We start from the raw sequence: 12,140 nt of genomic DNA, 5'->3' as shown, positions 1-12,140 counted from the left end.
CACTTTGGATTCAGACAGTGATTTGAGACTTGCTGCACTAGTGACTCCAGTGATAAGTAAACACAACTTTGTTTGTGCTCCATTGTCAGGAGCCTCTGTCCAACTACTTTTCTTTTCACACAAGTACATGAGGCTCAGTCAATTGGCAGAGCCTGCCAAAAATATGGTCAACTCATTGTTGTTCCTCTCCACGGAAGTCTTTAGTAAAAGGCGAAAGACTTATGCGTATTGAAGAGAAACCAAAGTCAGTTGCGGAATCAGGTGGCAGGCAGCCTTATATCCCAGTCGCAACAGTGATCCCTCTTGTGGTTGGGACTGGTTGAGCTGCGGTTGTCCAATGCCAAACCCATTCCCCAGCACCAGCCATCAAAAACTCATTGATTTGTTTACAAGCAAAAGTGTAAAGTCCTGCTGAAATGTGCTTGATTTCACTTTGGATTCAGACAGTGATTTGCTGATTTGAGACGTGCTCCACTGGAGACTCCAGCGCAGTGATGATTAATGCTGAAATCTGGTTGATTTCACTTTGGATTCAGACAGTGATTTGCTGATTGTAGACTCCCTCCACCGGAGACTCCAGTGCAGTGGTGATTAATCCGTGTAAAATCCTGCTGAAATGTGGTTGATTTCACTAGGGATTCCGACAGTGATGATTAAACGGGACACCTGGTTTTTCTTTGACTTCAATATCAGGGGAGAGCGCGAACGCAGTCCCCCACTACCACAAATTATGCAGTCGAGATTCCCACATTTGGGGAATTCGCAGTGGTCAGCACAGTCGCAGTGCAATGACTGAGCCTCGCCCTGGGTGAACCACCTTCTTGATCATGGTATCTCCCCTGCCAGGTAAGTATGAGTTGGTGGTGACAGAGGCAGGGACGGTATTCCCAGTCACAGCATTTGTGGTGACGGTTCGCAGATGGCACCGTCCTCACAGATCGGTGAAGTTAAAATCAGTGATTTGAGACTTGCAAAACAAAGGCACTATTGATGAGTAAGCATAAGTCACTTGCCAAAAGCCTCAGTCTTAAAAACTATGTGGAGGTGAGACTTGTTTTACTCAAAGCAGAAATCATTTCCAACACCACACCACTGATTCAGGTTACCATTTCTTTTATTTTCCACAATTTAAAGGGTGCACCGTTCCCGGAGGTGCTGCAATACCGGGTCGATGCTTGGAGTGAACGGAGCAAGCCCCTTTTTCATCTCCCAGAGCTAAAAATCGGCTTAATATGTAGTCCTCGTATAGAGGACATATCAGATATTAAACTGATAAGAACAGATACTACACTTGATCTTAGCCAAAAGGCCGAGAAGCGATAACACCAAACTGTTTGTTTGCAGACCCAACGTACCAGCACATATCTCAATTGTCGCGGTGCGGTTCTTTCAACTGGGCGTAGCAGTCGCTTGCTACTTAACAACCCACTCCCCACGCTGCCCCCGTCCTCAAAAAAGCTAAAATCATTGATTTGTTTACAAGCAAAAGTGTAAACTCCTGCTGAAATCTGGTTGATTTCACTGTTGTTTCAGACACTAGAGACTCCAGTGATGATTAATCACTGTAAAGTCCTGCTGAAAATCTTGTTGATTTCACAATGGATTCAGACAGGGATTTGAGACTTGCTGCAAGGCTCCACTAGTGACTCCAGTGATGATTCCTGCTGAAAATCTTGTTGATTTCACAATGAATTCAGACAGTGATTTGCTGATTTGAGACGTGCTCCACCGGAGACTCCAGTAAAGTGACCATTAATCCCTGTAAAATCCTGCTGAAATCTGGTTGATTTCACTTTGGATTCAGACAGTGATTTGAGACTTGCTGCACTAGTGACTCCAGTGATAAGTAAACACAACTTTGTTTGTGCTCCATTGTCAGGAGCCTCTGTCCAACTACTTTTCTTTTCACACAAGTACATGAGGCTCAGTCAATTGGCAGAGCCTGCCAAAAATATGGTCAACTCATTGTTGTTCCTCTCCACGGAAGTCTTTAGTAAAAGGCGAAAGACTTATGCGTATTGAAGAGAAACCAAAGTCAGTTGCGGAATCAGGTGGCAGGCAGCCTTATATCCCAGTCGCAACAGTGATCCCTCTTGTGGTTGGGACTGGTTGAGCTGCGGTTGTCCAATGCCAAACCCATTCCCCAGCACCAGCCATCAACAACTCATTGATTTGTTTACATGCAAAAGTGTAAAGTCCTGCTGAAATGTGCTTGATTTCACTTTGGATTCAGACAGTGATTTGCTGATTTGAGACGTGCTCCACTGGAGACTCCAGCGCAGTGATGGTTAATGCTGAAATCTGGTTGATTTCACTTTGGATTCAGACAGTGATTTGCTGATTGTAGACTCCCTCCACTGGAGACTCCAGTGCAGTGGTGATTAATCCGTGTAAAATCCTGCTGAAATGTGGTTGATTTCACTAGGGATTCAGACAGTGATGAATAAACGGGACACCTGGTTTTTCTTTGACTTCAATATCAGGGGAGAGCGCGAACGCAGTCCCCCACTACCACAAATTATGCAGTCGAGATTCCCACATTTGGGGAATTCGCAGTGGTCAGCACAGTCGCAGTGCAATGACTGAGCCTCGCCCTGGGTGAACCACCTTCTTGATCATGGTATCTCCCCTGCCAGGTAAGTATGAGTTGGTGGTGACAGAGGCAGGGACGGTATTCCCAGTCACAGCATTTGTGGTGACGGTTCGCAGATGGCACCGTCCTCACAGACCGGTGAAGTTAAAATCAGTGATTTGAGACTTGCAAAACAAAGGCACTATTGATGAGTAAGCATGAGTCACTTGACAAAAGCCTCAGTCTTAAAAACTATGTGGAGGTGAGACTTGTTTTACTCAAAGCAGAAATCATTTCCAACACCACACCACTGATTCAGGTTACCATTTCTTTTATTTTCCACAATTTAAAGGGTGCACCGTTCCCGGAGGGGGTGCAATACCGGGTCGATGCTTGGAGTGAACGGAGCAAGCCCCTTTTTCATCTCCCAGAGCTAAAAATCGGCTTAATATGTAGTCCTCGTATAGAGGACATATCAGATATTAAACTGATAAGAACAGATACTACACTTGATCTTAGCCAAAAGGCCGAGAAGCGATAACACCAAACTGTTTGTTTGCAGACCCAACGTACCAGCACATATCTCAATTGTCGCGGTGCGGTTCTTTCAACTGGGCGTAGCAGTCGCTTGCTACTTAACAACCCACTCCCCACGCTGCCCCCGTCCTCAAAAAAGCTAAAATCATTGATTTGTTTACAAGCAAAAGTGTAAACTCCTGCTGAAATCTGGTTGATTTCACTGTTGTTTCAGACACTAGAGACTCCAGTGATGATTAATCACTGTAAAGTCCTGCTGAAAATCTTGTTGATTTCACAATGGATTCAGACAGAGATTTGAGACTTGCTGCAAGGCTCCACTAGTGACTCCAGTGATGATTCCTGCTGAAAATCTTGTTGATTTCACAATGAATTCAGACAGTGATTTGCTGATTTGAGACGTGCTCCACCGGAGACTCCAGTAAAGTGACCATTAATCCCTGTAAAATCCTGCTGAAATCTGGTTGATTTCACTTTGGATTCAGACAGTGATTTGAGACTTGCTGCACTAGTGACTCCAGTGATAAGTAAACACAACTTTGTTTGTGCTCCATTGTCAGGAGCCTCTGTCCAACTACTTTTCTTTTCACACAAGTACATGAGGCTCAGTCAATTGGCAGAGCCTGCCAAAAATATGGTCAACTCATTGTTGTTCCTCTCCACGGAAGTCTTTAGTAAAAGGCGAAAGACTTATGCGTATTGAAGAGAAACCAAAGTCAGTTGCGGAATCAGGTGGCAGGCAGCCTTATATCCCAGTCGCAACAGTGATCCCTCTTGTGGTTGGGACTGGTTGAGCTGCGGTTGTCCAATGCCAAACCCATTCCCCAGCACCAGCCATCAAAAACTCATTGATTTGTTTACAAGCAAAAGTGTAAAGTCCTGCTGAAATGTGCTTGATTTCACTTTGGATTCAGACAGTGATTTGCTGATTTGAGACGTGCTCCACTGGAGACTCCAGCGCAGTGATGATTAATGCTGAAATCTGGTTGATTTCACTTTGGATTCAGACAGTGATTTGCTGATTGTAGACTCCCTCCACCGGAGACTCCAGTGCAGTGGTGATTAATCCGTGTAAAATCCTGCTGAAATGTGGTTGATTTCACTAGGGATTCAGACAGTGATGATTAAACGGGACACCTGGTTTTTCTTTGACTTCAATATCAGGGGAGAGCGCGAACGCAGTCCCCCACTACCACAAATTATGCAGTCGAGATTCCCACATTTGGGGAATTCGCAGTGGTCAGCACAGTCGCAGTGCAATGACTGAGCCTCGCCCTGGGTGAACCACCTTCTTGATCATGGTATCTCCCCTGCCAGGTAAGTATGAGTTGGTGGTGACAGAGGCAGGGACGGTATTCCCAGTCACAGCATTTGTGGTGACGGTTCGCAGATGGCACCGTCCTCACAGATCGGTGAAGTTAAAATCAGTGATTTGAGACTTGCAAAACAAAGGCACTATTGATGAGTAAGCATAAGTCACTTGCCAAAAGCCTCAGTCTTAAAAACTATGTGGAGGTGAGACTTGTTTTACTCAAAGCAGAAATCATTTCCAACACCACACCACTGATTCAGGTTACCATTTCTTTTATTTTCCACAATTTAAAGGGTGCACCGTTCCCGGAGGTGCTGCAATACCGGGTCGATGCTTGGAGTGAACGGAGCAAGCCCCTTTTTCATCTCCCAGAGCTAAAAATCGGCTTAATATGTAGTCCTCGTATAGAGGACATATCAGATATTAAACTGATAAGAACAGATACTACACTTGATCTTAGCCAAAAGGCCGAGAAGCGATAACACCAAACTGTTTGTTTGCAGACCCAACGTACCAGCACATATCTCAATTGTCGCGGTGCGGTTCTTTCAACTGGGCGTAGCAGTCGCTTGCTACTTAACAACCCACTCCCCACGCTGCCCCCGTCCTCAAAAAAGCTAAAATCATTGATTTGTTTACAAGCAAAAGTGTAAACTCCTGCTGAAATCTGGTTGATTTCACTGTTGTTTCAGACACTAGAGACTCCAGTGATGATTAATCACTGTAAAGTCCTGCTGAAAATCTTGTTGATTTCACAATGGATTCAGACAGAGATTTGAGACTTGCTGCAAGGCTCCACTAGTGACTCCAGTGATGATTAATCACTGTAAAGTCCTGCTGAAAATCTTGTTGATTTCACAATGGATTCAGACAGAGATTTGAGACTTGCTGCAAGGCTCCACTAGTGACTCCAGTGATGATTCCTGCTGAAAATCTTGTTGATTTCACAATGAATTCAGACAGTGATTTGCTGATTTGAGACGTGCTCCACCGGAGACTCCAGTAAAGTGACCATTAATCCCTGTAAAATCCTGCTGAAATCTGGTTGATTTCACTTTGGATTCAGACAGTGATTTGAGACTTGCTGCACTAGTGACTCCAGTGATAAGTAAACACAACTTTGTTTGTGCTCCATTGTCAGGAGCCTCTGTCCAACTACTTTTCTTTTCACACAAGTACATGAGGCTCAGCCAATTGGCAGAGCCTGCCAAAAATATGGTCAACTCATTGTTGTTCCTCTCCACGGAAGTCTTTAGTAAAAGGCGAAAGACTTATGCGTATTGAAGAGAAACCAAAGTCAGTTGCGGAATCAGGTGGCAGGCAGCCTTATATCCCAGTCGCAACAGTGATCCCTCTTGTGGTTGGGACTGGTTGAGCTGCGGTTGTCCAATGCCAAACCCATTCCCCAGCACCAGCCATCAAAAACTCATTGATTTGTTTACAAGCAAAAGTGTAAAGTCCTGCTGAAATGTGCTTGATTTCACTTTGGATTCAGACAGTGATTTGCTGATTTGAGACGTGCTCCACTGGAGACTCCAGCGCAGTGATGATTAATGCTGAAATCTGGTTGATTTCACTTTGGATTCAGACAGTGATTTGCTGATTGTAGACTCCCTCCACCGGAGACTCCAGTGCAGTGGTGATTAATCCGTGTAAAATCCTGCTGAAATGTGGTTGATTTCACTAGGGATTCCGACAGTGATGATTAAACGGGACACCTGGTTTTTCTTTGACTTCAATATCAGGGGAGAGCGCGAACGCAGTCCCCCACTACCACAAATTATGCAGTCGAGATTCCCACATTTGGGGAATTCGCAGTGGTCAGCACAGTCGCAGTGCAATGACTGAGCCTCGCCCTGGGTGAACCACCTTCTTGATCATGGTATCTCCCCTGCCAGGTAAGTATGAGTTGGTGGTGACAGAGGCAGGGACGGTATTCCCAGTCACAGCATTTGTGGTGACGGTTCGCAGATGGCACCGTCCTCACAGATCGGTGAAGTTAAAATCAGTGATTTGAGACTTGCAAAACAAAGGCACTATTGATGAGTAAGCATAAGTCACTTGCCAAAAGCCTCAGTCTTAAAAACTATGTGGAGGTGAGACTTGTTTTACTCAAAGCAGAAATCATTTCCAACACCACACCACTGATTCAGGTTACCATTTCTTTTATTTTCCACAATTTAAAGGGTGCACCGTTCCCGGAGGTGCTGCAATACCGGGTCGATGCTTGGAGTGAACGGAGCAAGCCCCTTTTTCATCTCCCAGAGCTAAAAATCGGCTTAATATGTAGTCCTCGTATAGAGGACATATCAGATATTAAACTGATAAGAACAGATACTACACTTGATCTTAGCCAAAAGGCCGAGAAGCGATAACACCAAACTGTTTGTTTGCAGACCCAACGTACCAGCACATATCTCAATTGTCGCGGTGCGGTTCTTTCAACTGGGCGTAGCAGTCGCTTGCTACTTAACAACCCACTCCCCACGCTGCCCCCGTCCTCAAAAAAGCTAAAATCATTGATTTGTTTACAAGCAAAAGTGTAAACTCCTGCTGAAATCTGGTTGATTTCACTGTTGTTTCAGACACTAGAGACTCCAGTGATGATTAATCACTGTAAAGTCCTGCTGAAAATCTTGTTGATTTCACAATGGATTCAGACAGGGATTTGAGACTTGCTGCAAGGCTCCACTAGTGACTCCAGTGATGATTCCTGCTGAAAATCTTGTTGATTTCACAATGAATTCAGACAGTGATTTGCTGATTTGAGACGTGCTCCACCGGAGACTCCAGTAAAGTGACCATTAATCCCTGTAAAATCCTGCTGAAATCTGGTTGATTTCACTTTGGATTCAGACAGTGATTTGAGACTTGCTGCACTAGTGACTCCAGTGATAAGTAAACACAACTTTGTTTGTGCTCCATTGTCAGGAGCCTCTGTCCAACTACTTTTCTTTTCACACAAGTACATGAGGCTCAGCCAATTGGCAGAGCCTGCCAAAAATATGGTCAACTCATTGTTGTTCCTCTCCACGGAAGTCTTTAGTAAAAGGCGAAAGACTTATGCGTATTGAAGAGAAACCAAAGTCAGTTGCGGAATCAGGTGGCAGGCAGCCTTATATCCCAGTCGCAACAGTGATCCCTCTTGTGGTTGGGACTGGTTGAGCTGCGGTTGTCCAATGCCAAACCCATTCCCCAGCACCAGCCATCAACAACTCATTGATTTGTTTACATGCAAAAGTGTAAAGTCCTGCTGAAATGTGCTTGATTTCACTTTGGATTCAGACAGTGATTTGCTGATTTGAGACGTGCTCCACTGGAGACTCCAGCGCAGTGATGGTTAATGCTGAAATCTGGTTGATTTCACTTTGGATTCAGACAGTGATTTGCTGATTGTAGACTCCCTCCACTGGAGACTCCAGTGCAGTGGTGATTAATCCGTGTAAAATCCTGCTGAAATGTGGTTGATTTCACTAGGGATTCAGACAGTGATGAATAAACGGGACACCTGGTTTTTCTTTGACTTCAATATCAGGGGAGAGCGCGAACGCAGTCCCCCACTACCACAAATTATGCAGTCGAGATTCCCACATTTGGGGAATTCGCAGTGGTCAGCACAGTCGCAGTGCAATGACTGAGCCTCGCCCTGGGTGAACCACCTTCTTGATCATGGTATCTCCCCTGCCAGGTAAGTATGAGTTGGTGGTGACAGAGGCAGGGACGGTATTCCCAGTCACAGCATTTGTGGTGACGGTTCGCAGATGGCACCGTCCTCACAGACCGGTGAAGTTAAAATCAGTGATTTGAGACTTGCAAAACAAAGGCACTATTGATGAGTAAGCATGAGTCACTTGACAAAAGCCTCAGTCTTAAAAACTATGTGGAGGTGAGACTTGTTTTACTCAAAGCAGAAATCATTTCCAACACCACACCACTGATTCAGGTTACCATTTCTTTTATTTTCCACAATTTAAAGGGTGCACCGTTCCCGGAGGGGGTGCAATACCGGGTCGATGCTTGGAGTGAACGGAGCAAGCCCCTTTTTCATCTCCCAGAGCTAAAAATCGGCTTAATATGTAGTCCTCGTATAGAGGACATATCAGATATTAAACTGATAAGAACAGATACTACACTTGATCTTAGCCAAAAGGCCGAGAAGCGATAACACCAAACTGTTTGTTTGCAGACCCAACGTACCAGCACATATCTCAATTGTCGCGGTGCGGTTCTTTCAACTGGGCGTAGCAGTCGCTTGCTACTTAACAACCCACTCCCCACGCTGCCCCCGTCCTCAAAAAAGCTAAAATCATTGATTTGTTTACAAGCAAAAGTGTAAACTCCTGCTGAAATCTGGTTGATTTCACTGTTGTTTCAGACACTAGAGACTCCAGTGATGATTAATCACTGTAAAGTCCTGCTGAAAATCTTGTTGATTTCACAATGGATTCAGACAGAGATTTGAGACTTGCTGCAAGGCTCCACTAGTGACTCCAGTGATAAGTAAACACAACTTTGTTTGTGCTCCATTGTCAGGAGCCTCTGTCCAACTACTTTTCTTTTCACACAAGTACATGAGGCTCAGCCAATTGGCAGAGCCTGCCAAAAATATGGTCAACTCATTGTTGTTCCTCTCCACGGAAGTCTTTAGTAAAAGGCGAAAGACTTATGCGTATTGAAGAGAAACCAAAGTCAGTTGCGGAATCAGGTGGCAGGCAGCCTTATATCCCAGTCGCAACAGTGATCCCTCTTGTGGTTGGGACTGGTTGAGCTGCGGTTGTCCAATGCCAAACCCATTCCCCAGCACCAGCCATCAAAAACTCATTGATTTGTTTACAAGCAAAAGTGTAAAGTCCTGCTGAAATGTGCTTGATTTCACTTTGGATTCAGACAGTGATTTGCTGATTTGAGACGTGCTCCACTGGAGACTCCAGCGCAGTGATGATTAATGCTGAAATCTGGTTGATTTCACTTTGGATTCAGACAGTGATTTGCTGATTGTAGACTCCCTCCACCGGAGACTCCAGTGCAGTGGTGATTAATCCGTGTAAAATCCTGCTGAAATGTGGTTGATTTCACTAGGGATTCAGACAGTGATGATTAAACGGGACACCTGGTTTTTCTTTGACTTCAATATCAGGGGAGAGCGCGAACGCAGTCCCCCACTACCACAAATTATGCAGTCGAGATTCCCACATTTGGGGAATTCGCAGTGGTCAGCACAGTCGCAGTGCAATGACTGAGCCTCGCCCTGGGTGAACCACCTTCTTGATCATGGTATCTCCCCTGCCAGGTAAGTATGAGTTGGTGGTGACAGAGGCAGGGACGGTATTCCCAGTCACAGCATTTGTGGTGACGGTTCGCAGATGGCACCGTCCTCACAGATCGGTGAAGTTAAAATCAGTGATTTGAGACATGCAAAACAAAGGCACTATTGATGAGTAAGCATAAGTCACTTGCCAAAAGCCTCAGTCTTAAAAACTATGTGGAGGTGAGACTTGTTTTACTCAAAGCAGAAATCATTTCCAACACCACACCACTGATTCAGGTTACCATTTCTTTTATTTTCCACAATTTAAAGGGTGCACCGTTCCCGGAGGTGCTGCAATACCGGGTCGATGCTTGGAGTGAACGGAGCAAGCCCCTTTTTCATCTCCCAGAGCTAAAAATCGGCTTAATATGTAGTCCTCGTATAGAGGACATATCAGATATTAAACTGATAAGAACAGATACTACACTTGATCTTAGCCAAAAGGCCGAGAAGCGATAACACCAAACTGTTTGTTTGCAGACCCAACGTACCAGCACATATCTCAATTGTCGCGGTGCGGTTCTTTCAACTGGGCGTAGCAGTCGCTTGCTACTTAACAACCCACTCCCCACGCTGCCCCCGTCCTCAAAAAAGCTAAAATCATTGATTTGTTTACAAGCAAAAGTGTAAACTCCTGCTGAAATCTGGTTGATTTCACTGTTGTTTCAGACACTAGAGACTCCAGTGATGATTAATCACTGTAAAGTCCTGCTGAAAATCTTGTTGATTTCACAATGGATTCAGACAGGGATTTGAGACTTGCTGCAAGGCTCCACTAGTGACTCCAGTGATGATTAATCACTGTAAAGTCCTGCTGAAAATCTTGTTGATTTCACAATGGATTCAGACAGAGATTTGAGACTTGCTGCAAGGCTCCACTAGTGACTCCAGTGATGATTCCTGCTGAAAATCTTGTTGATTTCACAATGAATTCAGACAGTGATTTGCTGATTTGAGACGTGCTCCACCGGAGACTCCAGTAAAGTGACCATTAATCCCTGTAAAATCCTGCTGAAATCTGGTTGATTTCACTTTGGATTCAGACAGTGATTTGAGACTTGCTGCACTAGTGACTCCAGTGATAAGTAAACACAACTTTGTTTGTGCTCCATTGTCAGGAGCCTCTGTCCAACTACTTTTCTTTTCACACAAGTACATGAGGCTCAGTCAATTGGCAGAGCCTGCCAAAAATATGGTCAACTCATTGTTGTTCCTCTCCACGGAAGTCTTTAGTAAAAGGCGAAAGACTTATGCGTATTGAAGAGAAACCAAAGTCAGTTGCGGAATCAGGTGGCAGGCAGCCTTATATCCCAGTCGCAACAGTGATCCCTCTTGTGGTTGGGACTGGTTGAGCTGCGGTTGTCCAATGCCAAACCCATTCCCCAGCACCAGCCATCAAAAACTCATTGATTTGTTTACAAGCAAAAGTGTAAAGTCCTGCTGAAATGTGCTTGATTTCACTTTGGATTCAGACAGTGATTTGCTGATTTGAGACGTGCTCCACTGGAGACTCCAGCGCAGTGATGATTAATGCTGAAATCTGGTTGATTTCACTTTGGATTCAGACAGTGATTTGCTGATTGTAGACTCCCTCCACCGGAGACTCCAGTGCAGTGGTGATTAATCCGTGTAAAATCCTGCTGAAATGTGGTTGATTTCACTAGGGATTCAGACAGTGATGATTAAACGGGACACCTGGTTTTTCTTTGACTTCAATATCAGGGGAGAGCGCGAACGCAGTCCCCCACTACCACAAATTATGCAGTCGAGATTCCCACATTTGGGGAATTCGCAGTGGTCAGCACAGTCGCAGTGCAATGACTGAGCCTCGCCCTGGGTGAACCACCTTCTTGATCATGGTATCTCCCCTGCCAGGTAAGTATGAGTTGGTGGTGACAGAGGCAGGGACGGTATTCCCAGTCACAGCATTTGTGGTGACGGTTCGCAGATGGCACCGTCCTCACAGATCGGTGAAGTTAAAATCAGTGATTTGAGACTTGCAAAACAAAGGCACTATTGATGAGTAAGCATAAGTCACTTGCCAAAAGCCTCAGTCTTAAAAACTATGTGGAGGTGAGACTTGTTTTACTCAAAGCAGAAATCATTTCCAACACCACACCACTGATTCAGGTTACCATTTCTTTTATTTTCCACAATTTAAAGGGTGCACCGTTCCCGGAGGTGCTGCAATACCGGGTCGATGCTTGGAGTGAACGGAGCAAGCCCCTTTTTCATCTCCCAGAGCTAAAAATCGGCTTAATATGTAGTCCTCGTATAGAGGACATATCAGATATTAAACTGATAAGAACAGATACTACACTTGATCTTAGCCAAAAGGCCGAGAAGCGATAACACCAAACTGTTTGTTTGCAGACCCAACGTACCAGCACATATCTCAATTGTCGCGGTGC

At 44.9% G+C, this 12,140-nt stretch overlaps 21 non-coding genes across 21 annotated transcripts; all 21 read right to left on the bottom strand.

Annotated features, from left to right (window-relative positions):
- Positions 1-130: 130 nt before the first annotated feature.
- Positions 131-248, bottom strand: LOC144393925 (U5 spliceosomal RNA). The gene has a single exon (XR_013456765.1). It is a non-coding gene; the product is annotated as a U5 spliceosomal RNA (small nuclear RNA).
- Positions 249-690: 442 nt separating this feature from the next.
- LOC144393434 (U1 spliceosomal RNA) lies at positions 691-854 on the bottom strand. The gene has a single exon (XR_013456275.1). It is a non-coding gene; the product is annotated as a U1 spliceosomal RNA (small nuclear RNA).
- A 276-nt stretch (positions 855-1,130) lies between these two features.
- Positions 1,131-1,321, bottom strand: LOC144393617 (U2 spliceosomal RNA). The gene has a single exon (XR_013456458.1). It is a non-coding gene; the product is annotated as a U2 spliceosomal RNA (small nuclear RNA).
- A 599-nt stretch (positions 1,322-1,920) lies between these two features.
- On the bottom strand, positions 1,921-2,038 carry LOC144393924 (U5 spliceosomal RNA). Its single transcript, XR_013456763.1, has one exon. It is a non-coding gene; the product is annotated as a U5 spliceosomal RNA (small nuclear RNA).
- Positions 2,039-2,480: 442 nt separating this feature from the next.
- LOC144393433 (U1 spliceosomal RNA) lies at positions 2,481-2,644 on the bottom strand. Its single transcript, XR_013456274.1, has one exon. It is a non-coding gene; the product is annotated as a U1 spliceosomal RNA (small nuclear RNA).
- A 276-nt stretch (positions 2,645-2,920) lies between these two features.
- On the bottom strand, positions 2,921-3,111 carry LOC144393664 (U2 spliceosomal RNA). The gene has a single exon (XR_013456505.1). It is a non-coding gene; the product is annotated as a U2 spliceosomal RNA (small nuclear RNA).
- Positions 3,112-3,710: 599 nt separating this feature from the next.
- On the bottom strand, positions 3,711-3,828 carry LOC144393923 (U5 spliceosomal RNA). The gene has a single exon (XR_013456762.1). It is a non-coding gene; the product is annotated as a U5 spliceosomal RNA (small nuclear RNA).
- Positions 3,829-4,270: 442 nt separating this feature from the next.
- Positions 4,271-4,434, bottom strand: LOC144393432 (U1 spliceosomal RNA). The gene has a single exon (XR_013456273.1). It is a non-coding gene; the product is annotated as a U1 spliceosomal RNA (small nuclear RNA).
- A 276-nt stretch (positions 4,435-4,710) lies between these two features.
- On the bottom strand, positions 4,711-4,901 carry LOC144393616 (U2 spliceosomal RNA). Its single transcript, XR_013456456.1, has one exon. It is a non-coding gene; the product is annotated as a U2 spliceosomal RNA (small nuclear RNA).
- A 705-nt stretch (positions 4,902-5,606) lies between these two features.
- LOC144393826 (U5 spliceosomal RNA) lies at positions 5,607-5,721 on the bottom strand. Its single transcript, XR_013456666.1, has one exon. It is a non-coding gene; the product is annotated as a U5 spliceosomal RNA (small nuclear RNA).
- A 442-nt stretch (positions 5,722-6,163) lies between these two features.
- LOC144393430 (U1 spliceosomal RNA) lies at positions 6,164-6,327 on the bottom strand. The gene has a single exon (XR_013456271.1). It is a non-coding gene; the product is annotated as a U1 spliceosomal RNA (small nuclear RNA).
- Positions 6,328-6,603: 276 nt separating this feature from the next.
- On the bottom strand, positions 6,604-6,794 carry LOC144393615 (U2 spliceosomal RNA). Its single transcript, XR_013456455.1, has one exon. It is a non-coding gene; the product is annotated as a U2 spliceosomal RNA (small nuclear RNA).
- A 602-nt stretch (positions 6,795-7,396) lies between these two features.
- On the bottom strand, positions 7,397-7,511 carry LOC144393825 (U5 spliceosomal RNA). The gene has a single exon (XR_013456664.1). It is a non-coding gene; the product is annotated as a U5 spliceosomal RNA (small nuclear RNA).
- A 442-nt stretch (positions 7,512-7,953) lies between these two features.
- LOC144393429 (U1 spliceosomal RNA) lies at positions 7,954-8,117 on the bottom strand. Its single transcript, XR_013456269.1, has one exon. It is a non-coding gene; the product is annotated as a U1 spliceosomal RNA (small nuclear RNA).
- A 276-nt stretch (positions 8,118-8,393) lies between these two features.
- LOC144393662 (U2 spliceosomal RNA) lies at positions 8,394-8,584 on the bottom strand. Its single transcript, XR_013456503.1, has one exon. It is a non-coding gene; the product is annotated as a U2 spliceosomal RNA (small nuclear RNA).
- Positions 8,585-8,998: 414 nt separating this feature from the next.
- On the bottom strand, positions 8,999-9,113 carry LOC144393824 (U5 spliceosomal RNA). Its single transcript, XR_013456663.1, has one exon. It is a non-coding gene; the product is annotated as a U5 spliceosomal RNA (small nuclear RNA).
- Positions 9,114-9,555: 442 nt separating this feature from the next.
- Positions 9,556-9,719, bottom strand: LOC144393428 (U1 spliceosomal RNA). Its single transcript, XR_013456268.1, has one exon. It is a non-coding gene; the product is annotated as a U1 spliceosomal RNA (small nuclear RNA).
- A 276-nt stretch (positions 9,720-9,995) lies between these two features.
- On the bottom strand, positions 9,996-10,186 carry LOC144393613 (U2 spliceosomal RNA). The gene has a single exon (XR_013456453.1). It is a non-coding gene; the product is annotated as a U2 spliceosomal RNA (small nuclear RNA).
- A 702-nt stretch (positions 10,187-10,888) lies between these two features.
- LOC144393922 (U5 spliceosomal RNA) lies at positions 10,889-11,006 on the bottom strand. Its single transcript, XR_013456761.1, has one exon. It is a non-coding gene; the product is annotated as a U5 spliceosomal RNA (small nuclear RNA).
- A 442-nt stretch (positions 11,007-11,448) lies between these two features.
- Positions 11,449-11,612, bottom strand: LOC144393427 (U1 spliceosomal RNA). Its single transcript, XR_013456267.1, has one exon. It is a non-coding gene; the product is annotated as a U1 spliceosomal RNA (small nuclear RNA).
- Positions 11,613-11,888: 276 nt separating this feature from the next.
- Positions 11,889-12,079, bottom strand: LOC144393611 (U2 spliceosomal RNA). Its single transcript, XR_013456452.1, has one exon. It is a non-coding gene; the product is annotated as a U2 spliceosomal RNA (small nuclear RNA).
- Between the last annotated feature and the right edge of the window lie 61 nt (positions 12,080-12,140).

This window comes from Gasterosteus aculeatus, unplaced genomic scaffold, assembly GCF_964276395.1.
Source record: "Gasterosteus aculeatus unplaced genomic scaffold, fGasAcu3.hap1.1 HAP1_SCAFFOLD_29, whole genome shotgun sequence".
Taxonomy (NCBI): Eukaryota; Metazoa; Chordata; class Actinopteri; order Perciformes; family Gasterosteidae; genus Gasterosteus; species Gasterosteus aculeatus.
Note: the sequence above shows the minus strand (reverse complement) of the source record. Positions and strands in the feature narration are given on the sequence as shown.